A 23,420-nucleotide genomic window follows, 5' to 3' on the forward strand; every position below is an offset into this window, starting at 1 on the left:
AAGTTTTTTTTTTTTTTCTTACTTAATTGGTCTCTCAGAATTGGTAAGACAACTCCCACCTGTTTATGCTCTCTGTATGTGTGTATATATATCTCCTCAATATTTATTCCACTCTGTATGCATCCAAAGAAGTGGGCTGTAGTCCACGAAAGCTTATGCTCTAATAAATTTGTTAGTCTCTAAGGTGCCACAAGTACTCCTGTTCTTTTTGCGGATACAGACTAACACGGCTGCTACTCTGAAACCTGTCATAAAAGAGACTGTATTTCAAGACATATCCATAAGCATAATTAAGATTGTTCTTTTAACATTTACTCTGCATTTCCTTAGGTTGGAGTGCTTGATTTCTCAATCTTTACCTCCCATTAAGAGTAGTTTGTTGCATATAGTATAGGTTGGTAAGCTGAATCCTACATTACAAAGCATAATAACTAAGTTCAAGGGTACAACAGAGTACAATATGACATCTTTACAGAGTTAAATAATAAGTTAAATAAAATAATGACATGGTCCATAAACTATAGCAGCAGAAGAAAATATGTAGTATCAACAAGCAAGAAAAGTCATTTTCAGCTTTTGTTTGAAATAAATCAGTGTGATAAAGTCATTGAGGCAGAGAGATAAAAGAAGGTTGTTCCAAATGGCAGGAGCTGCAGAAGACCATGAATGGCAGGATTGTGTAGAGGGACATGGGAAGGCCATTGCTACATGAACAGAGGTTCAAGTGTGTGAGTAGAAGGTGACAAAGTCTGTAGATAGGATGGAAAAAGTCCACTGAAGGTTTTATAAACAAGGAGGGCAATTTTGACTTGGATCCTGAAATGAATGGGTGGCAATAGAGTTGACTGGGAGTAGAGTTGACATGCTCATTCTTTCATTCTTCTTCCATCTTTCTTTCTCACATGTATGTGTGGGAACACAGTAAGAAGCATGCTGAAGTAGAGGGGATGATAGGAAGGGAGTTTCAGTAGTCTAGATAAATGGAAATTAAAACAAAGGTGAGAATTTCATCAGAAATAAAGTCACGATACAGTGATATGTATGGATAATACTATGGAGGTGATAGCAAATTATCAGATGCACGAGATGTAATATAATTCTTCTGCATTCCAGACAGGACAGCTGTTTTAATACTTGTCATATGACATAGACAAAATCAAACATTATTACTTTGCCCTTGGATATTTTGTGAGTTGTGAGAGTAAAACATCAGCAAGTTGTTTGTTTCCTGATGGTATTTAGGTTATAAGAGCTTGTTTCAAAGTATTCATTGTATGGTTAATCATGAATATTCATGACTTGTTTCTTTAATTTTTGAGGTAAACATTACTAATATTTCAGCTTAATTACAGTAGTTAAAATGTAAAGAAGCTTAGTTTTTTTTTTAAAAAATGGAAATGTGAAATGCTCATACTTCTACTTTCTAGACCAGGGGTCGGCAACGTTCGGCACACGGCTCGCCAGGGTAAGCACCCTAGTGGGCCGGGCCAGTTTATTTACCTGCTGACGCGCCAGGTTCGGCCAATCGCGGCCCCCACTGTCCGCAGTTCGCCATCCAGGGCCAATGGGGGTGGCGGGAAGCCGCGGCCAGCACATCCCTCGGCCCGCGCCGCTTCCTGACACCCCCATTGGCCCGGGACGGCAAACCATGGTGAGTGGGGGCCACGATCGGCCGAACCTGCCACGTCAGCAGGTAAGTAAACTGGCCCAGCCCGCTAGGGTGCTTACCCTGGCGAGCCGCGTGCCGAACGTTGCCGACCCCTGTTCTAGACCAAGAGCAAAAACCACTTAAAAGACACATTTTGTACTCATAGGATAAAATAGCACTGTTTTTTCCCCTGACTATGTAACTTGGTTCTTTATTTACTAGCAAGTTAACATAGCATTTCTTATGGCCTGAGAATGCACTTGTGTTTCTTCTAATATGTTTTGTCCTGTAATCCCTTCATGATTTGATTTATATGGGGGTAATACTGGGAAAGAGGCATAGCCCTTCTTAAGGAAAAATAATGAAAATACAAATACAGATTTGGTTACCATTCTTCATGCAGTTAAAATGTTATTTGCTAAGCTGTAGAGCAATTAATGGGTAGAACGCAGGGAGTATTTAACTGAATATTGATTTAAGGCTCAGCTGTTATTCATCAGAGATACTGTATTATAATGAATGGACCTTATCCAGAGCTAAATATTTCTTCACAATACTTATTTTCAGACAATGTAGCTGCTAATTTCAAACATGGCCTTTTCCTTTTCACCTTTCAGGGACTCAAACCAGGATGTTCACTGACAGAATATGGAAGCTTCTAGCATTGGATCAAGGCTGTGACTTATGATATCCTGTTGCAAATCAGAATCTAGTTCTCCCTGGTCTTTTAGCTTTAGACTCAAGTTCAGAAAGCTAATCTTATTCATCAAAGCACTTAAGCACATGCATAAATGCTCTGATGAATAAGGATGGATTTAAGCACGTGCTTAAATTTTTGGCTGAATTAAGGCCTTGCAGAACAGAAAACTAAGCTAGCATATTTCTCTATCCTTCATTTTCTTAGCTTTAATCCACTATCTTCCTCTGGTGCTCATTTGCAAAGTTTTATTCGTCACTGTTAAGGGTTAAGGAATTTTGTGCCAGATTTTAAAAGGTATTTAGGAGCTTAAAGATGCAGATAGGTGCCTAACTCCTTTTGACTGACTTACTCATCTCACGCCTCTTTGTTTTTTGAAGAACATAGGGCCTTCACCACTGCCTTCTATCTTTGAAAGTCTCTTGCTGAAGTCTTAGCTTCTTTGCATGTCATTCTGATGTCCTTCACTTCTGCTTCTGTAGTGTGTTTCCATGTTGTTTGGGTCTATCTCATCGCCTCTTATTCTGGGGATGTCTGTCTTGTTATTATAGTTTGGGTCTTTCCTCCATGTGTGTCTTAGTCATCTCCATTTTTGTTCCATAATTTCCTGTCCTGTCAGTTTCTGTTTTGTCCTTCTCGAAAGCTCTTTGTTTGTAATTTTTTTCTAGCCATCTGATACTGAGGAGTTGTCTAAGGCAACTGTTTTTGAAGACTTGGAGTTTGGATAGTAGGGGCTTGATACATCGCAGGTTTCAGAGCTATATAATAAGACAGACTTTACAGTGGCGTTAAATATCTAAAGTTTAGTTTGGAGAGCAAGGTTTCTACTTCTCCGGATTGCGTTAGAGTTATGAAGACATGTCTGGCTTTTGCTCTGCTAGGTTTAACAACTTTGTCTGTTCCACCTGTTTTACTTATGATACTGTCAAAGTTTGTGAAGTGTTGGACCTCTTCTCCATCAGTCCCAGAATGATTGGTATTTCTTGTTGCATGTTGATTCTCATGGTTTTAGTTTTCTCTGTGTTGATTTTCAATCCAACTAAGTCTAGGTCTGGAGTTTATGTGTTTTAGCTTGCATGTCTCTGTGGGTTTGGGCAGCAGGTTGATGCCATCTGTAAAACTGAGGTCTTCTAACTTGTGTGTGAGAGTCCATTGTATACCCCTGGGTTGTTCTGTGGTCTTATTACCCAGTCCACTACCAGTAGAAAGAGTATGGAAGATATAAGGCATCCTATTCTGACACAGATAGTAACCACTGATGGCTTAGTCAGTTTGTTATGTATTTTTTGGCATGTCATATTTTCTTAGACACTCTGAATGATGTTTGCAAATTTATGAGGGACTCCATAGTGGAGTAGCAACTTCCACAAGACTTCTCTATTCACAGCATCAAAGACTTTTTGAAAATCTATGAAATTCATGTAAGCAGTGACTGCCGTTTGAGTGACATTTCTATGATGATACATAAGGTTGCCATTTGATTTATGCATGATTTCTCCTATCTGAACTCTGCCGGTTCCTTCCATAGCCTCTACTGCTTTTTAAATTCTTTCTAGGATAATGTGTGTACATATTTTACTTGGGATGGACAACAATTGAATGCCCCTCCAGTTTTTGCACTGACAGAGGTCTCCCATTGAAATCAACAAAATATTTGAAAATCCCACTAGGCGCCTCTCTGCATCTTTAAGCACCAAAATACTTTAAAAATCTGTCCCTTTGGGACTAGTAACATCGTATGCATGAGAAGTTACATTGGTTAGAGTGAAACAATTCATGACTTCATTTGTACAGTAATGGAGACTTAAAATGCCCAATCGATTGCTCCAACAAAAGAGGAGAGTTACCAACAGTGATGCCACCAGATATACAAGTAAGAGAAGACTAGAGAATATTACCACCTACCCGGTAAAGCAGGTGTGTTCCCCTTCGCCTCCCAGATTTGGGCTCTCCTTCCTCCGTCACTGGCTGGTGCAGCAAGGACACAGTAGTCAGGTAAATCTACAGTAGGAGCAGCAGAAGGATCTGGTGCATTACTGGGGAGTTTCTGGGATTCCCGCTTTTCAGCAGCATCTGACAGGAGAAGAAGAGGTGTCCCCCATCTGCCTCTTTTACATGAAGGCCTCACCAGTTCCTCCAGGGGGAGAGCGGAAATGGAGGACCCACCCCGCATTGCCAAATTCAGATAAATAATAATGGGCGCATGAATGGATTTGCATACTTTAATCTTTGACTTGTTTTATGAAGTTATCTAATCTATAAAAGGCTTTTTTATACCTACCCTGCTGTGTCTTTGCTTTTTTTTTTGAGCCCTGAAACATGTATTTTAATTATCCATAAAAAGGAAACTCATAGTAACAGAAATATAAACTCTATCAGAGCATAAATGTGAATCTAGAAATATTTGTGGAGTAAAATAATGCTTTGGAAAAAAATATTCCCCAGTGGCATTTACAAATGTCAAACAGATTGATAGGGTTTCTGTATGTCTATTTATATCTGCTCAGGGTCAAGTTAGATTTTAACAAGTTCATTGTATGTTTCTTTTTGCAGCTATTTTTCGGTGAATTTCATCTTGTTTAATAAGAATCATAGCAGAAAAACAAATGTGAAGTTTGCTTCCAACGTCTCACCATGCATAATGGACTAACCCTAGGGATACTGGACTAGCAACAAATGCCAGAGAATTAGGTCACTTTTAGCAGATTAATGAGAATGCTTACTCTTCTGAGGTTCTCAGAAAGTAATTGAGCCTCACAGTTAGAAATTTACATACTGTACTTATATAGCCCCCATTACTGAAGTATTTGAGAATCTAACATATATATGCTGTGTGGTAGCGTAATTATTCCCATTTTACAGACAGGAAATTTGAGGCAGAGAGAGTTGCCCCAAGTCACATAGGAAGACTGTGGCAGAGCAGGGAATTTATCCTTGGTCTCTTGAGTCTCAGTTTAGTGCCCTAATTACTAGACCATCCTTCCTTCCTTACTGAGCATTGTAAAGATGAGGCACATGAGTCATGTGACTTGTGCAAGTCTCTGTAGTGAGTTGTTATGGAGCCAAAAATAGAACACTGGAGTTCTGTCTCTCAGTCTTGTGCTCTAACCACTGCATCAGAAACACTCTTTCTCTTTAAGAAAGAGCTGTATAATAAATAGTCCAATAGATTCCACCTACTATTACTTGTAATTTGTCAGAAACCCCAATGATGAAGTGGGATTGCTAGTATAGTTGACAATAATAGGTCACTCACGCATATTTTGACAAGCCAAAAAGACAAGCCAAAAGCAAACAATCTTCCAGATAGAGATATAAAATAGTGTCCCACGAAAAGGAAAAAGCAGAACAATTATCTTATCATCAGATTCAATTAGTTTCTTTATGGCTGATTATGTGTGGGATATTTTTTTTGTCTACAGCCCCTGAAATCCAAGGAATGACTTCAATGAGAATAGGCACATTTATAAAGTTAAGCAAATGCATATGCTTAAAAAGGCTACACACACAGAGGCATTCTCTCCCATTGGACTACAGGAGCATCAAAATGAACTTTTTGAAAACACACATCAAGAAGACTTTTTTTTTCCTTAATGCATTTTGCCTGTTTGTAAAAGGGCACAACAGATTTGCAATTGATTATTCATGAGACATTCTACTTTAGGCTGGTGACAGTGACCCCTCGTGATGGAAAAGGAGCCACAGAGATTTTTGTTTTATTAATAATCAAACTCAAAATAATAGATTTGTATAAAAAAATCGATCCCTTCCCTGGTGTTGAAATGAGGATTCCAGCCAAATCTCACCCGTGTGATCTAGGTAATTCTGAGGGGCTTGATTAGGATTACATTTACCAGTAGTTATGAGAGTCTTACTGGTAAATTGCACCTCCCTGAGCCAGCAGTTTTCTGGCCCTCCCTTCCCTGAGGGAATTCACTGTTGGGGTTGACAAACAGGGCTGCTCTGGTTGACTGCAACTCCGTGGTGGAGGTGCCTTGTTTCGGCATAACCACACAGTGCATCCAGATTCTGCCACTGGGGTCTTGTGCCTTGGGTAGAATACGGCATAACATAGGGCTGAATCTAGCTCAGTGTGGCTAAAGAAAGAACTGAGAGAATCATGAATAAACTGTATGGATTTGGAATCTCACCCAGTTTATTTCTAATTATTAAAAGAAACTATGAAAATTTGAAAGGAAATAATGAGATGGAGATTCAGGGCCAAACCCATTTGCTAGTCATGTGACTTAGGTGAGCCAGATTTGGCCCATACTGTATGCACCAGTCTGCTGGCATAAAGTTTATATGCTATTGCTTATTGTAAATATATAGAAATCTTTTATTGGATTACTAACAATAGTAAAGTGTTGTGAAAGAAAACTGTCCTTATATAGAGGCTAATTAAGAAACTGTATTACACTAACCACCACACAAGCCATAAAATATGCAGCTCATGTTTGTTTAGATTCCAAAGCAGTTCTGTTATCACTTTATAGGTGCAATTTGGCTAGAAAGGAGGTATACAAGAAGCAGATTGTTAAATGCTTTTTTACTGTTACTTACTGTTTAACAAGCTGCTTTGAGAGCTATTTCTCTAATCTGCTAAGAGAGAAGTACAAATTGGACCTGAGATGTTTCTCTAAATCATTTCATTAAATGTCAAGATACTAATTGATGCGGGGGGGAAAGCTGCATCTTTGTTATTTAACCTGCTCCTCTGCCCTATTGTTCTTGCCCTGGTAATTTTTGTGGGTTTTGGCTGAAGAGAGATAATTAAAAGGAGCTGACTTTGCTTTTTTGCATAGGCTAGTGCATTCTACATCTATCTATCAGGATTAGAGGATTCATTATCTCCCATTTAGTCCTGGACGATTCTTTATGCCGAGGCTGGAATTCAGAGGACCCCTAACAATGTCTTTCTTTAATGCCTTCAGTTATTTTATTCCAGGAGAAAACGTAGCCTTCCTTCCCACCGCGCTGTGTGATCTGACAGATTTCACAAGCCATTGTAATCATGGTTTGCCTGGGTCTACACTTGGACTGGAAACCTCCAAAGAACATGTAGGAGACACAGGAACTAGTGTTGGTGGTTCAGTTGGTGACGTTTTCCCCTTTGAATCAGCTGCTGCACATGAAAGTCAAAGTGGAAGTCCTGATCACCTGAGGTCATTAAAGATCTCATCACAGTTTTCAGAAGAGTAGGAAGAGATAGTCTCGTCTGGTCTGGACAGATTACATTTGGGTAAATATATTCTGTTTAATCAAAATTCTTCTTGCAATTTCACTAGGGTATAGTACTCTGGGTTTTCTTTCCTTATGATAGTGTTGCCATGTGCTGCTAAATTGGTATCATGTTCATGCAGAAACAGCTGCTGAATAATAGTTTGTAAAGTGCTTTGGTGTCCTTTGGGATGACAGATGCTATAAAAAAGTAATATTTTAAAACTCATTATATTCCATTCTTTATTATCAGGAGAGAAGATTGAATAAGAACACATACTAGCTAATCTCCTACATTTTAATGATACTCCAGATTTCAATTAAGTGCTTCTTTCTCTCTCTTTTCTAAAAATGTAGCTTATTTTGACAGCAATCCTAGGTAATTTTCAAAAACATCTCAGTGGTTTAGGAGCCTAAGATTTAGGAGACTTTCAATGGGACTAAGGCTCCCGAGTCAGCTATGTCCAGAGTGTCAAAGGTATTTAGGCACCTAACTCCCATTGATTTCAAATACCTAATTAGCTTTGAGGTACTGAGATTTAGGCACTTATTAAAATTTGCCCTCTTCAGCTTCAGATTTGTCATTTCAGGACCAAACTTAGCATGGTGATGTATTAATAATAATAGCTATAATTATCTGTAATAATCACACAAGGGAGTACAAGCACTGTGAATATTTAGATTCAATAAAGGCCTTGTTTTCTTTCTCCCTCAACTAGGAGACCTGGGCTGGAATGGGTCAAGTGCCACCATAAACAGGACGCAGTGCTTTCAGCTCCCACTGCAAACTTCCTGGGAGAAACTGTGGCTGAGTCACGAGAATTCCTCCATGGACTCTTGATCCCTCCACACATAGCTATAACCTGGTCCAAAGTTTGCAATATATTCAGCTTTAGTCTGCATGCTTCTTTTTTTATAGAGGCAAAGAAAGAAATCAAAGGAAAGGGAGTGAAAATGAACTGGAAAAGTTGTAGAGTGGCTTCAAGAAAAGGTCAGAGAGCAATTCACAAATAACTATAGTGCCTTAGAATTAAGAAAATAAACTACTATTATGACATCCTTGTGTTTTCTGTCTGTATTTGTCAGCTGCTATGTGTCATAGCTTGTGATTTTGCATCAACAATACTTACTATTATTTTGGTGAGTAGTCAGTGTTGAAGCAACAATTACACTGTAAGCCATCAGTAGTTTAAAAACAATATATGTGAATAGTCTCTTGCGTTCTGTGACCCCTGTGAACTAAAAAAAATAAATTTTCTCTTTCTTTCTTTCTTTCTTTCTTTCTTTCTTTCTTTCTTTCTTTCTTTCTTTCATACAGCCTCTAACACTCCTCCTTTTCTAACAAACTGAAAAGAAAACAGGCAGAAATATTAAAAAAACCACAACTAAATATGTTCACCTCCCTCTTACACACAGAACTTAGTTATCATTTTTCAGAGTAACAGCCGTGTTAGTCTGTATCCGCAAAAAGAAGAACAGGAGTACTTGTGGCACCTTAGAGACTAACAAATTTATTAGAGCATAAGCTTTCGTGGACTACAGCCCACTTCTTCGGATGCATATAGAATGGAACATATAATGAGGAGATATATATACACACATACAGAGAGCATAAACAGGTGGGAGTTGTCTTACCAACTCTGAGAGGCCAATTAATTAAGAGAAAAAAAAAAAAAAAAAAAAAAACTTTTGAAGTGATAATCAAGCTAGCCGAGTACAGACAGTGTGATAAGAAGTGTGAGAGTACTTACAAGGGGAGATAGTCAACGTTTGTAATGGCTCAGCCATTCCCAGTCCTTATTCAAACCGGAGTTGATTGTGTCTAGTTTGCATATCAATTCTAGCTCTGTAGTCTCTCTTTGGAGTCTGTTTTTGAAGTTTTTCTGTTGTAATATAGCCACCCGCAGGTCTGTCACTGAATGACCAGACAGGTTAAAGTGTTCTCCCACTGGTTTTTGAGTATTTTGATTCCTGATGTCAGATTTGTGTCCATTCATTCTTTTGCGTAGAGACTGTCCGGTTTGGCCAATGTACATGGCAGAGGGGCATTGCTGGCACATGATGGCATAGATCACATTGGTAGATGTGCAGGTGAACGAGCCCCTGATGGTATGGCTGATGTGATTAGGTCCTATGATGATGTCACTTGAATAGATATGTGGACAGAGTTGGCATCGGGGTTTGTTACAAGGATAGGTTCCTGGGTTAGTGGTTTTGTTCAGTGATGTGTGGTTGCTGGTGAGTATTTGCTTTAGGTTGGGGGGTTGTCTGTAAGCGAGGACAGGTCTGTCTCCCAAGATCTGTGAGAGTAAAGGATCATCTTTCAGGATAGGTTGTAGATCTCTGATGATGCGCTGGAGAGGTTTTAGTTGGGGGCTGAAGGTGACAGCTAGTGGTGTTCTGTTATTTTCTTTGTTGGGCCTGTCTTGTAGGAGGTGACTTCTGGGTACTCGTCTGGCTCTGTCAATCTGTTTTTTCACTTCAGCAGGTGGGTATTGTAGTTTTAAGAATGCTTGATAGAGATCTTGTAGGTGCTTGTCTCTATCCGAGGGATTGGAGCAAATGCGGTTATATCTTAGAGCTTGGCTGTAGACAATGGATCGTGTGGTGTGTCCTGGATGGAAGCTGGAGGCATGTAGGTAAGTGTAGCGGTCAGTAGGTTTCCGGTATAGGGTGGTATTGATGTGACCATCGCTTATTAGCACAGTAGTGTCCAGGAAATGGACCGCTTGTGTGGATTGATCTAGGCTGAGGTTGATGGTGGGATGGAAATTATTGAAATCATGGTGAAATTCCTCAAGGGCTTCTTTTCCATGGGTCCAGATGATGAAGATGTCATCAATGTAGCGCAAGTAGAGTAGGGGCGTTAGGGGACGAGAGCTAAGGAAGCGTTGTTCTAAGTCAGCCATAAAAATGTTGGCATATTGTGGGGCCATGCGGGTACCCATAGCAGTGCCGCTGACTTGAAGGTATATATTGTCCCCAAATGTGAAATAGTTGTGGGTGAGGACAAAATCACAAAGTTCAGCCACCAGGTTAGCTGTGACATTATCAGGGATACTGTTCCTGATAGCTTGTAGTCCATCTTTGTGTGGAATATTGGTGTAGAGGGCTTCTACGTCCATAGTGGCCAGGATGGTGTTTTCTGGAAGATCACCGATGGATTGTAGTTTCCTCAGGAAGTCAGTGGTGTCTCGAAGATAGCTGGGAGTGCTGGTAGCGTAGGGTCTTAGGACAGAGTCTACATAACCAGACAAGCCTGATGTTAGGGTGCCAATGCCTGAGATGATGGGGCGTCCAGGATATCCAGGTTTATGGATCTTGGGTAGCAAATAGAATACCCCTGGTCGGGGTTCTAGGCATGTGTCTGTACGGATTTGTTCCTGTGCTTTGTCAGGGAGTTTTTTTAGCAGATGGTGTAGTTTCTTTAGGTAATCCTCAGTGGGATCAGAGGATAATGGCCTGTAGAATGTGGTGTTAGAGAGCTGTCTAGCAGCCTCCTGGTCATATTCCAATTTATTCATGATGACGACAGCACCTCCTTTGGATTTCAGCCTTTGCACGTCGACGGAAGCAATCTATGTAGAAATCCAGTCTGTTAGGGAGCATACATGTTCCAACATACCTCTGAACAGCATACTAACCCACAGAATCCTCCCTACCAGCACTACAAAAAAAAGGATTCTGCATGGACTCCTCCGGATGGTCGAAACAACAGACTGGATTTCTACATAGATTGCTTCCGTCGACGTGCAAAGGCTGAAATTGTGGAAAAGCAACATCACTTGCCACATAACCTCAGCCATGCTGAACACAACGCCATCTACAGCCTCAGAAACAACCCTGACATCATAATCAAAAAGGCTGACAAAGGAGGTGCTGTCGTCATCATGAATAAATTGGAATATGACCAGGAGGCTGCTAGACAGCTCTCTAACACCACATTCTACAGGCCATTATCCTCTGATCCCACTGAGGATTACCTAAAGAAACTACACCATCTGCTAAAAAAACTCCCTGACAAAGCACAGGAACAAATCCGTACAGACACATGCCTAGAACCCCGACCAGGGGTATTCTATTTGCTACCCAAGATCCATAAACCTGGATATCCTGGACGCCCCATCATCTCAGGCATTGGCACCCTAACATCAGGCTTGTCTGGTTATGTAGACTCTGTCCTAAGACCCTACGCTACCAGCACTCCCAGCTATCTTCGAGACACCACTGACTTCCTGAGGAAACTACAATCCATCGGTGATCTTCCAGAAAACACCATCCTGGCCACTATGGACGTAGAAGCCCTCTACACCAATATTCCACACAAAGATGGACTACAAGCTATCAGGAACAGTATCCCTGATAATGTCACAGCTAACCTGGTGGCTGAACTTTGTGATTTTGTCCTCACCCACAACTATTTCACATTTGGGGACAATATATACCTTCAAGTCAGCGGCACTGCTATGGGTACCCGCATGGCCCCACAATATGCCAACATTTTTATGGCTGACTTAGAACAACGCTTCCTTAGCTCTCGTCCCCTAACGCCCCTACTCTACTTGCGCTACATTGATGACATCTTCATCATCTGGACCCATGGAAAAGAAGCCCTTGAGGAATTTCACCATGATTTCAATAATTTCCATCCCACCATCAACCTCAGCCTAGATCAATCCACACAAGCGGTCCATTTCCTGGACACTACTGTGCTAATAAGCGATGGTCACATCAATACCACCCTATACCGGAAACCTACTGACCGCTACACTTACCTACATGCCTCCAGCTTCCATCCAGGACACACCACACGATCCATTGTCTACAGCCAAGCTCTAAGATATAACCGCATTTGCTCCAATCCCTCGGATAGAGACAAGCACCTACAAGATCTCTATCAAGCATTCTTAAAACTACAATACCCACCTGCTGAAGTGAAAAAACAGATTGACAGAGCCAGACGAGTACCCAGAAGTCACCTCCTACAAGACAGGCCCAACAAAGAAAATAACAGAACACCACTAGCTGTCACCTTCAGCCCCCAACTAAATCCTCTCCAGCGCATCATCAGAGATCTACAACCTATCCTGAAAGATGATCCTTTACTCTCACAGATCTTGGGAGACAGACCTGTCCTCGCTTACAGACAACCCCCCAACCTAAAGCAAATACTTACCAGCAACCACACATCACTGAACAAAGCCACTAACCCAGGAACCTATCCTTGTAACAAACCCCGATGCCAACTCTGTCCACATATCTATTCAAGTGACATCATCATAGGACCTAATCACATCAGCCATACCATCAGGGGCTCGTTCACCTGCACATCTACCAATGTGATCTATGCCATCATGTGCCAGCAATGCCCCTCTGCCATGTACATTGGCCAAACCGGACAGTCTCTACGCAAAAGAATTAATGGACACAAATCTGACATCAGGAATCAAAATACTCAAAAACCAGTGGGAGAACACTTTAACCTGTCTGGTCATTCAGTGACAGACCTGCGGGTGGCTATATTACAACAGAAAAACTTCAAAAACAGACTCCAAAGAGAGACTACAGAGCTAGAATTGATATGCAAACTAGACACAATCAACTCCGGTTTGAATAAGGACTGGGAATGGCTGAGCCATTACAAACGTTGACTATCTCCCCTTGTAAGTACTCTCACACTTCTTATCACACTGTCTGTACTCAGCTAGCTTGATTATCACTTCAAAAGGTTTTTTTTTTTTTTTTTTTTTTTTTTTTCTTCTCTTAATTAATTGGCCTCTCAGAGTTGTTAAGACAACTCCCACCTGTTTATGCTCTCTGTATGTGTGTATATATATCTCCTCAATATATGTTCCATTCTATATGCATCCGAAGAAGTGGGCTGTAGTCCACGAAAGCTTATGCTCTAATAAATTAGTTAGTCTCTAAGGTGCCACAAGTACTCCTGTTCTTCTTTTTGCGGATACAGACTAACACGGCTGTTACTCTGAAACTTGTCAGTACTATTATGAGTGTTTTGCCTGTATAGAGATTGTCAGTCACTAAATGTACTGATACTTTGTAAGGACTGTGTATCACATTTTGCTCTTGGGGAGCTGCAAAATAGATTGGTTGAATAGTGACTTTTCTACTGCTTTACAAAACCACTAGAGCAGGGGTTCTCAAACTTCATTGCACCACGACCTCCTTCTAACAACAAAAAATACTACATGACCCCGGGACAGGGGACTGAAGCCTGAGCCCACCCAAGTCCCCCTGCTGCAGGTGTGTGTGTGGGGGGGCAAAGCTTATTTCTGAAACATTATGGAGACATGCTGCTCCGAGGCTAACCAGCATCTTCACGATGAGCCACAATGCTCTTATATGTTGAACAAAATGCCTGTAGGGTGGCAGGTGGAATTCAAAGCAAGTGCTTCCTGCCAGCTGCCACAGGCAGGGTTGTTATAGCCATGTTGGTCCCAGGACATTAGAGAGACAAGATGGGTGAAGTAATATCTTTTATTGGACCAACTTCTGTTGGTGAAAGGGACAAGCTTTTGAGCTTGTACAGAGCTCTTCTTCAGTTTCTTCTTCATTAACTTGGGTCAGCAGAGCTAAAGCCAGACTGCTCAGAACAGAAGGAGGTACTCCCTCATTTTCTTCCTTATTACTCACCCTGTAAAATGACTGGATCTTTCTGATCACCCAGAAAAATAAAAGAATGAGAGACATTAACAAACACCCCACCCAAAATATCAGAAGGTTTGAAAATAGATGTATCGAATGTATAGTATGTGTATTAAGTGATGTGCAATTTGCCCCATTGAAATTTTTTGTTGTTTCACTATTTTAATAGAAAACAGTGTCCTGTGATTGATGAACAGGTGGGCCGATCTTAATTGACAGTCCCTTATTTATTAATGTGCTGATTTCCAGACTCCTGCTACCACCTGCATGTTCTGAGTTATGGTAAAAATTGGAATGACTGAATTTCACCAGACTTCAGACCACTGGAAAGGTTCTATTAATTTCACAAGGTTATATTGGGTCAGATCCTTGGCAGTGGCTCAGGAGCACACATTGCAGATCAGGAATAGAGCCATGGGAATAATTGATAGTTTTGGTTCACTGATTGAACCAAATAATAATAATAATTAATATATATTTTGGATTGTCTAAAACAACATTATTTTGGTTTTCTTGGCAAAACAAAAAAACAGAAAAATAATTGTTTTGGGTCAACCAAAATGTTTTACTCAACCTGAGATGAAACCTTTTATTTAATTTTTTAACCCTTAAAAAATGAAATGTAGACATCCTTCCAAAGAAAACTTTGTTTCTTAAAGAAAAATCTAAATATTTATTTTAGAAAAGGTCAAAACAAAATCTTTAGACTTTAACCCCCCCCACACACTGCATTTTTGGGGGAATAAATATTAGTCTGAAAAATTCTCCAGCTCTCTTCAGGAGGGGGATTGCAAAGGTAGTGTAAAGCTCACTTTTGTGCTTCCCTGATCCGAGTCTGGTTGTGTGCTGGTGCAGCACCTTCGGCAATAACCTAGAACTTGGAAGACCTGGATTCAATTAGTTGCTCCACCAATACCCTGTGTGAATTGGGTAAGTCCCAATGGGAGTTAGGTGCCTGAGCAGCTAACAGTACTTCCTTCCCTCACAGGGATGTTGTGAGGATAAATATACATTAAAGACTGTGAGCTGCTCTGATACTATGGTAATGGATGCCATATAAAATACCTAAGATAGGCTAGTTTATCAGGGAAAATTAGAGAAACCTTGCGGGGCTGACAGTAGCCCCAAGGGACAAATAGTAGCCAGGGTCAGCAGGGCGTAAAGGCACCTTACCTATTTCTCCTTTGCTTTGGCACCTCCCTATGCTGGCAGTAAGTAGAATTTGAAAGGGAGTGCATTGATGCTGCAATGTTGGATGTACGTCACTGACCGGTCACTCTCTACAAGGGTGATCCATGAACTGTCATGCTGGCTTCAGAAAGCTTTGAGGCCACACAAGAGCACAGAATCTGGGCCATGCGACCTATGTCCATTTAAATGCTGCACAATTGCTATACTGGATCTCTATGTGTGTTGCCTCTTTCCAAATATTCAAGTTTTGCCACTAACAGTCTAATATCAGTCTGCAATTGAATCTGTCTAGTTGCACTCACATTGTTACTTCACTGACAGCATGTAATAATTATCTATGTCACAATGTATTGGGTGTAATAATATGTAATAATTAAATATGTCAATCATTTACTTGATAATCATATTTATGGCCAAGATTAGACAAATAAAACTGGTATTTTATGTTCCCTCATGATAGAGGCCTTATATTGATAACCTCTCACTGGAAAAAGAAATAGTCCCACTGTAGAGGATAGTTCAAAAATATGCAAGGTTGTTGTTATGGAACAATTAACATACCAATATGTGAAACTGACATAAGCAAATAGATATTTAGACATTTGGGACCTTTTATTCACAGGTACAAAGTGCATTCACTTGCAAAAACTCAGAACACCTGTCCATTTGTTTTGTGAATATTAATACTTGATGGACATGCTTGGTCTGCTAAATATGTGTAATCAGAAATTTTACTCAATTTAATAAAATCACTGGAAACCTAGGTGTTGTAATGATGCTCACTATGTAATATGATAACACCATGTTAGTTAGAGAGATTGGATTATTATACTGCCATATAATGTCTTTCTAAACAAAAACTCACTGTTGTAATGATTGTTGTTTTGTTTCTGATATTTACATGGCCATCATTTTTAAATACTTTTAATACTTCATAAATAAATTAACTAATTAATTAATAGTTAATAATAAGTCAAAAAGTCATTAGAATAAGTTAAATGTCTAGCCCAACAGGGACATGGAGATGAATTATGTAGTCAATCAGTTAACAAATGAATTGTTACAAGCTTTTGTATTGTATTGTATTATATATGGTATTTATATGACAAAACCTTTGTCCACACTGTACACAGTATTGTAATAATCTTTGTACAAAAATATGTCTTGTAAGGTATCATTTGAAAATTGAGCGGTACAGGACATACATTTCTGGGAGAAAATCTAAGACTGTGAGTGTGTTGGGGTCATCCTGCAATATAACCCAGGCTGGTAAGAGCCAAGGTCTGGCTGGAGCGCACACAGAGACATAGCTGGGTGTGACTTGCATGCTGGAGGCTGTAAGCAGTCCAAACTGGAGGATACATCAGCAAAGCATTGTGTATGGCATCCCAGGTTAGAGGGAAGGGGTGACACAATTACTCATTAGTTTGGATTGTACCCTGATATGTCACAGTATGCTATCTCAGTATTATCTTACAGATGTACACGCTATACAGCTGTGCTGCCTAGAAATAACAAGGTTCAACACAGACACTCAAAGTCAAGAGCTCTGTAAACATGCCTGAGAAAGTTCAGTGTGTACATAAAACTATAAAAAGTAATAGAGGGTCCTGTGGCACCTTAGAGACTAACAGAAGTATTGGGAGCATAAGCTTTCGTGGGTAAGAACCTCACTTCTTCAGATGCCATCTGAAGGCAAAGGCATCTGAAGAAGTGAGGTTCTTACCCACGAAAGCTTATGCTCCCAATACTTCTGTTAGTCTCAAAGGTGCCACAGGACCCTCTGTTGCTTTTTACAGATTCAGACTAACACAGCTACCCCTTTGATACATAAAACTAATGATTGGAAATGGGTCAAAACCTGTGCAGGAATAAAATTGCTTATAGTGTTTCAGAGGATCTGCCTGTTCAAAGAGAGGTCATAATAAGTATAAGTAGATTCTGTATTACAAGTGCACTTTCATAGCACCATCATCCAGTTATAGTTTGAACCTAAACATCATGCAAGTAGATCCCTGTGACCATGTGGAGTTCATGGTAGGATCAAAGCCTTAGAAATTAATTAGCTATGTTAATTGAATGTATCTTTAGAACTTAATAACATACTAGGAAACTTATGTAACCTCTCCTGTACTTTTATTCTTCTCTATGGGGCCAGATTAAGTCATAGCCACGTATAGACTATAGGGTCCCCAGTTCTAGTAGTCACATGATGAGATCAGAATCTCAAATCTAATTTAAAAAAATGTTTCTAGCTCTTAAATATGCCAAGAAAAACTTGATGATAATGCTGCCTGAGTCTGCAGACAGCCTGAAGTTGATCAGCCATATTCAGCTTAACTCTGAAACCTGTTGGCACATCAAAGGGTGTGGGGCTGGGGAGAGCACAGCATAGCATGACAGCAGGCAAGTGGCACAAACTTTGACTCCAAATAGTTAATGAGGAGTTGAAGACAGACCATATCTACAGTCAGAGTAAACAAGTTATGTATCGTTTGATAGAACTATAGGAGAATAAGTGGCGCATTCTGTGTTTTGAATACACATTATGCAAGTTGGGAAGGACAGATTGCCTACAGCAGTTCTCTCTACAAACCATCTTCTGTATTTTGAGCAGACATTAACTCACACCATTCACAGACTACCTGTGGGAGTTTTAAATTATTTATTAATTTCTCCCTCTTTAAAGTTAAAAAGATACTCAGTCTGCATCTGCCCACCACAAGACAAATCCTTAAAGAATAGAATTGCGTCATTCACCACCTTTCTGACAATAAAAAAAAAGGTATTTAGCAGAGGAGATATAAGCTTGGTGCTGTGAGTGGCAATTAAATTACTCATCCCACTCATTTGTGTGGGCAGTTCTCATTTCCTAATTTTTGCCCTCTCGGAAGTTCACTGCAAACCTAATTCTAAAGAAATTGTAAAGAAACAGCATCTGTCTTCACAAAGAAAGATATTTCAATTTTTAAAAAGATGAATTTGTTTGGCAGAAACTTAACATTGACTGATATACAGTACTTACATTTTCAAAGCACTGTACAAACACTAATTAATCACTGCCACAATACCCTGGTGAGTTAGATGAGTAAATATTATGATCCCCATTTTACATATGGGAAAACTGAGTCTGTGACTAGCCCTGCTATGCAAACAGGGTAGCTAGGAGAGGAGAAGCTGCAGGGAGCCTTTTTGGGGGGTTGGGGGAAGGAAGGTGAGGGAGGGTCTGAGCAGGGAATAAATCATTATCTAATCTGTAATAATATGTTTTATATCATAATACATCAGGAGACAGAGTTCCGCTGTTGACCTATCCTCTTAACTGTTCTGATTGATTTCTGCTGCTTTATGTGGCAGGTGAGGCTTGTTAATTCCACACAGAATAAAAGAAGAGGAAGGCCTCTTTTAGATAGGGATATTTAAAATAGGTTGGTTTGTCAGGTCTAGGGAGGAAAAGATTAAGTGAAGGTTTAATGCAGGGGTCGGCAACCTCTGGCATGCGGCTCGCCAGGGTAAGCACCCAGGCAGGCCGGTCCTGTTTGTTTACCTGCCGTGTCAGCAGGTTCGGCTGATCGCGGCTCCCACTGGCCGCGGTTCACCATCCCAGGCCAATAGGGGCGGCGGGTAGCCGCGGCTAGCACATCCCTTGGCCCGTGCCGCTTCCCACAGCCCCCATTGGTCTGGGACGGCAAACCGATGCAGCAGGTAAATAAACTGGCCCGGCCTGCCAGGGGGCTTACCCTGGCGAGCTGCGTGCCAGAGGTTGCTGACCCCTGGTTTAATGTAATGTGAGTTACTAATGAAGCTGAACCTCAGGGATTGGGGTAAATTTGGGTGAAATACAGTGTTTGCGGTTTCTGTTCAAAGCATGTTGGGATCTCCCCCTGCTTACATGGGCCAACCACTGTGGTTTTTGAGCATAGTGAGTCTCTATATAACCTGAGTGCAAGGATTGGTAAGGCTAGTGGTAGCACCAGCTTCCACAAAGAAAGTAAGGCTATGTCTATGTTGCAAGTGAAGATGTGATGGTAGCATGGATACCTTACTAGCTAGCACTGGTGACCATAGTAGTATAGATGTAGTGACAGGGGCTAGCATGTATGTACCCAGGCTCCATGGAGGGCTTGTACTTGGCTTAGTAACCTTTGTGGAAGCCTGTGCCTGTCAGTGCTATAATCACATTGTTACTTGCAGTGTAGATGTTTATTAAGGGTGAAACAAGGAGGCTCTGCCTCTAGCTTCCAAGCCCATGCTGGGCAAAATTGGAGGAAATGCCCTTTGCACCTTTTCAAAGAGCAAAGTGGGGGCTGTTTTGTCCTTTGTTCACACAGCTATCCCAGAGACATTTGAACTGCCTGATGTGCAGGGACTCCTGCTGCATTGCCTCCCACCAGAGCCAGTGGTTTGAATAAATAAATGGAGATATCCCATCTCCTAGAATTGGAAGGGACCTTGAAAGGTCATTGAGTCCAGCCCTCTGCCTTCACTAACAGGACTAAGTACTGATTTTGCCCCAGATCCCTAAGTGGCCCCCTCAAGGATTTAACTCACAACCCTGGATTTAGCAGGCCAATGCTCAAACCACTGAGCTATCCCTCCCCCAAGTCCTTAATCCAGTCCTAAATGCCTTGCCCAAAGCCATAGAAGGATTCATTTTCAGAAGTGGGATTAATGAGGTGTATTCAGTCTCCATAATCCCCAGGTTTCTCCTCGAAGATTTAGAAATCACAATGGAGTTCAGATGGCTTTGGCAATGGGAAAGGTCATTACTTTTCCAGCAACTTTTTAAAAAGCTCACTCTGCTAGCTGGTGTAGTGGGAGGGGGATAGCTCAGAACAGTTGAAGTGTTCCACATATTCTCTCTGAGTGGTGGGGGTTGTTTGGTTCACTCTTCTCTTTTGCCACCTCCCTCATGCTATATGATAGCAGGGAATAGGGTCACCTGCTGCATCTAGAACCACCTACAGCAGCTACTGGTTGTTGGAGGGTGATGCAGGAGTGGGTGACTGTCTTCTGTCTTGTGACAAAGGGAAAGGGTGATATAGTTGGCTTCCACAGCAGGGTGTCTGCTGCAGACTTCCTGTTGTAGTCCCCTTAACGTAGTTGCTGGATCTCTGGTGATGCTGGGGCTAGGCTAATAGCTAGTTTGGGGATCTGGAAGAGATTTTTCTCATATGCCAAAACTGGCAAACTGCTGTATGGGGTTTTCCACATTCCATCTGACTTGGTTAATATGGTTGGGCTTTTATGGAGGATTCCAATGTGATTGGTAAATTTGGAAGGGTTTAACTGAGAACTCTAAAACCCAGTTGGCTGCTTGGCCTTGGTCCTGAGCACTCACATGGCATGGGGAAGGCATTTGCTTGTGGCTCCCTTAATCTTGCCTCTGTGATCTCCAGTATGGAATGAGGGGGTTGGGACTCTGGCTTCCACTCAAGGTTCCTTGTCAGGACTGAGGGCGTAGAGTGGGGACATGGCCTTCACACTGACCCTCATGTTTCCATATGAGGCCACTGGTGCTAGCTGAGATCCACATTGGAACAAGCTTGCTGGGTAATTTAGGGAGGTTACCCCAGTTGATACTAATTGTTAATAAAGTTGTGGCCTCCAAATTTAGCCATATTAGCAGAGCTGTGCAGAGAACAGAAATTTCATTTTACAGAGAATTTTGAGATTTCAGTGTTTGTTTTTTGTTCCAGTTAAGAACAAACCCTCAAAATTCACAGTAAAAGAAAATTAAAAAAAAAAAATTCAGATCAATCAGATGTTTCAATTGGATTTTGACTCTTCCTTATTGTGCGTGTGTAAATATGTATGGGGTTCAAAGAAATACATGGAGTCCTTTTTACCTGTGAGGCAAGCTGGTAGTGTGCTTGTCTCAAGGAAGGAGGGTCACAGCCAAGCCTGACTGTAAAGTGCTGCTGGGTTTTTGGGTGAGCAATGCTCCGCAAGACAGAACAGTTGATTAAGTCTAGACTCTAGAATGCACGTTATGATTTTATTTTATATGTAAACATTTGTTTCCAAAACCTCGGCTTGCTCCTATTTAAATCTCTATGCTTTATTAAATATGCTTATACTTATACTATACAGAGCAGTGATCTGAGGTGGAACTGGGGTGTACTGTTTCTTTGGAAGCTGTGTATTTGAGAATACTGTGAGTGTCCAGTGGACCAAGGGCTGGACTCTCCAGGAAGACCCTTGGAGGGCTCGAGGTTGGAGCGTGCTATTCGCTAACCTGTGAGGTGACAGCAGGGCCTACGAGGCCTGAAGGGGAGTGCTTGTGTTGCCCGTGGCCAGTGGAGTTGGGGAGTTGCACCAACAAGGCTTCCTCGTACTAAGGGCAAGTGGTATCCAGGTGCCTCACAGCCTCAGGTATACCCAGGAAGTATCTCAGAGATCAGAAGAAATAATTATTCCCAAAGTGTGTGTGTGTTTTTCTGTTGATTATCCATCAACTTTATTTTTATTGTGGTCCTCTGCAGCACTAACCACATGAGAGCACATCTCTGGTATAAACTGCTGGAATGTTGACATCTGGTGTCATTCGTAGTTAGAAGCTTGCTTTGTCTTTATTTTTCATGAGGCATCTGGGGATAAAACTTGGAGAAACTTCCACTGTATCTGTATCATAAATCAAACATTTTTGCTAGAGGATAATGGAGCACTTAAAAAAAAAGACACAGAGAATTCAATCAATACAATTCTTAAAAAACAACAGCTTGTTTTCAATGTGAATTATAATTCATTAATTAGCATTTACATATTTACTCATGGAGCAGTAAAGCATCAATTACTCAACTTTAAATCGATGTGTGGAAATCAGAACAAAGACATTTTTCAAGTTATCATATGTGCACATGATGCAAATGGTTTACACTCTAGAGCAGGCTGAATGCGGGAAGTCAAAATTTAATTTAATTCAACTGTACTTACTTTTAACATTCATTTTCTGCAAACATTTGTGTGATAGATGCTTTGTTCACAAAAGTGCTTGGGGGAAGCTCATATAGGCACAAGTATAATTGTCCACATGTGAATATATGTACTTTGTGTGCATATTCCAAATGTGAGATATTCTGTCTCTGGAATGGGACACAACATGTTTTGACCTAGCAGCAGGACCATGTTCTCGACAACACCGACCAGAGGACTAGCATTGGGGAAATCCATCAAACAACGTGGACGAGGACATGAGACTGCAGCCTATGGAAATAGAACTGTGCACTGTGGTGAATCAGCTGAGCAGGAAACTGATCATGTATCATGGGCGGAGCAGTGCACAGGATTTAATAATCATATATCATGATCAGTGGAACTGCAATCAGAAGGGCCATATTCTAGAGGTGGCCCAACTTACTGAGCCGTATATGACAATCTTCAGAAGTTTGAGAGCCGGGGCGCACCTGCCAGGGCTCAGGGCTTAAGTACTGAGCCCTGGCAGGCATCTCCTGTGGGCCTGAAGCCCCGAGACACCCCTCCTGACTTGGCAGAAGCCAGAGGCAATGTGTGGTGGGGACATATGAAGTCATATGCCCTCCACCTATTTTTGCCAGGGTTTGCTGACCCCAGGTCACATGGTGCTTCCAGACTCCTTCCCTGTGCAGCAGCTGCTGGAGCCGGCACACTGGGAGCTGCAGCTGTAGGGAAAGGCAGCAGCGAGCTGCAGGGAGAGCTACCGCTTTTGCTTCTACCTCTCCCTGTGGAGCTAAAGCAGCAGTTCCTCCCTGTAGCTCCCAGCTGTTTGCAGCTGCCTCTTCAGGTGGAGCTAACACCTGAGAGCTGCAGGGAGGGGCCATTGAGGGCAAAAGGGAGGGTGTGCTAGGGGACTGCGTGAGTCAAGCTGTTGGGATAGAACCTTTAAATGTGCCCCCCCCACTCTCAGCAGGCACCAGTGGTCTCTGGCAGATGCTCCTAGCCCCATCACCCCACTGCAGGGAAGAAGCCCTGAGCTTTCCCCTCAGTCTGGTAGGTGGAGAATGGGGGTAAGTGCAGGAG

This window comes from Malaclemys terrapin, chromosome 5 (assembly GCF_027887155.1).
Source record: "Malaclemys terrapin pileata isolate rMalTer1 chromosome 5, rMalTer1.hap1, whole genome shotgun sequence".
NCBI lineage: Eukaryota > Metazoa > Chordata > Testudines > Emydidae > Malaclemys > Malaclemys terrapin.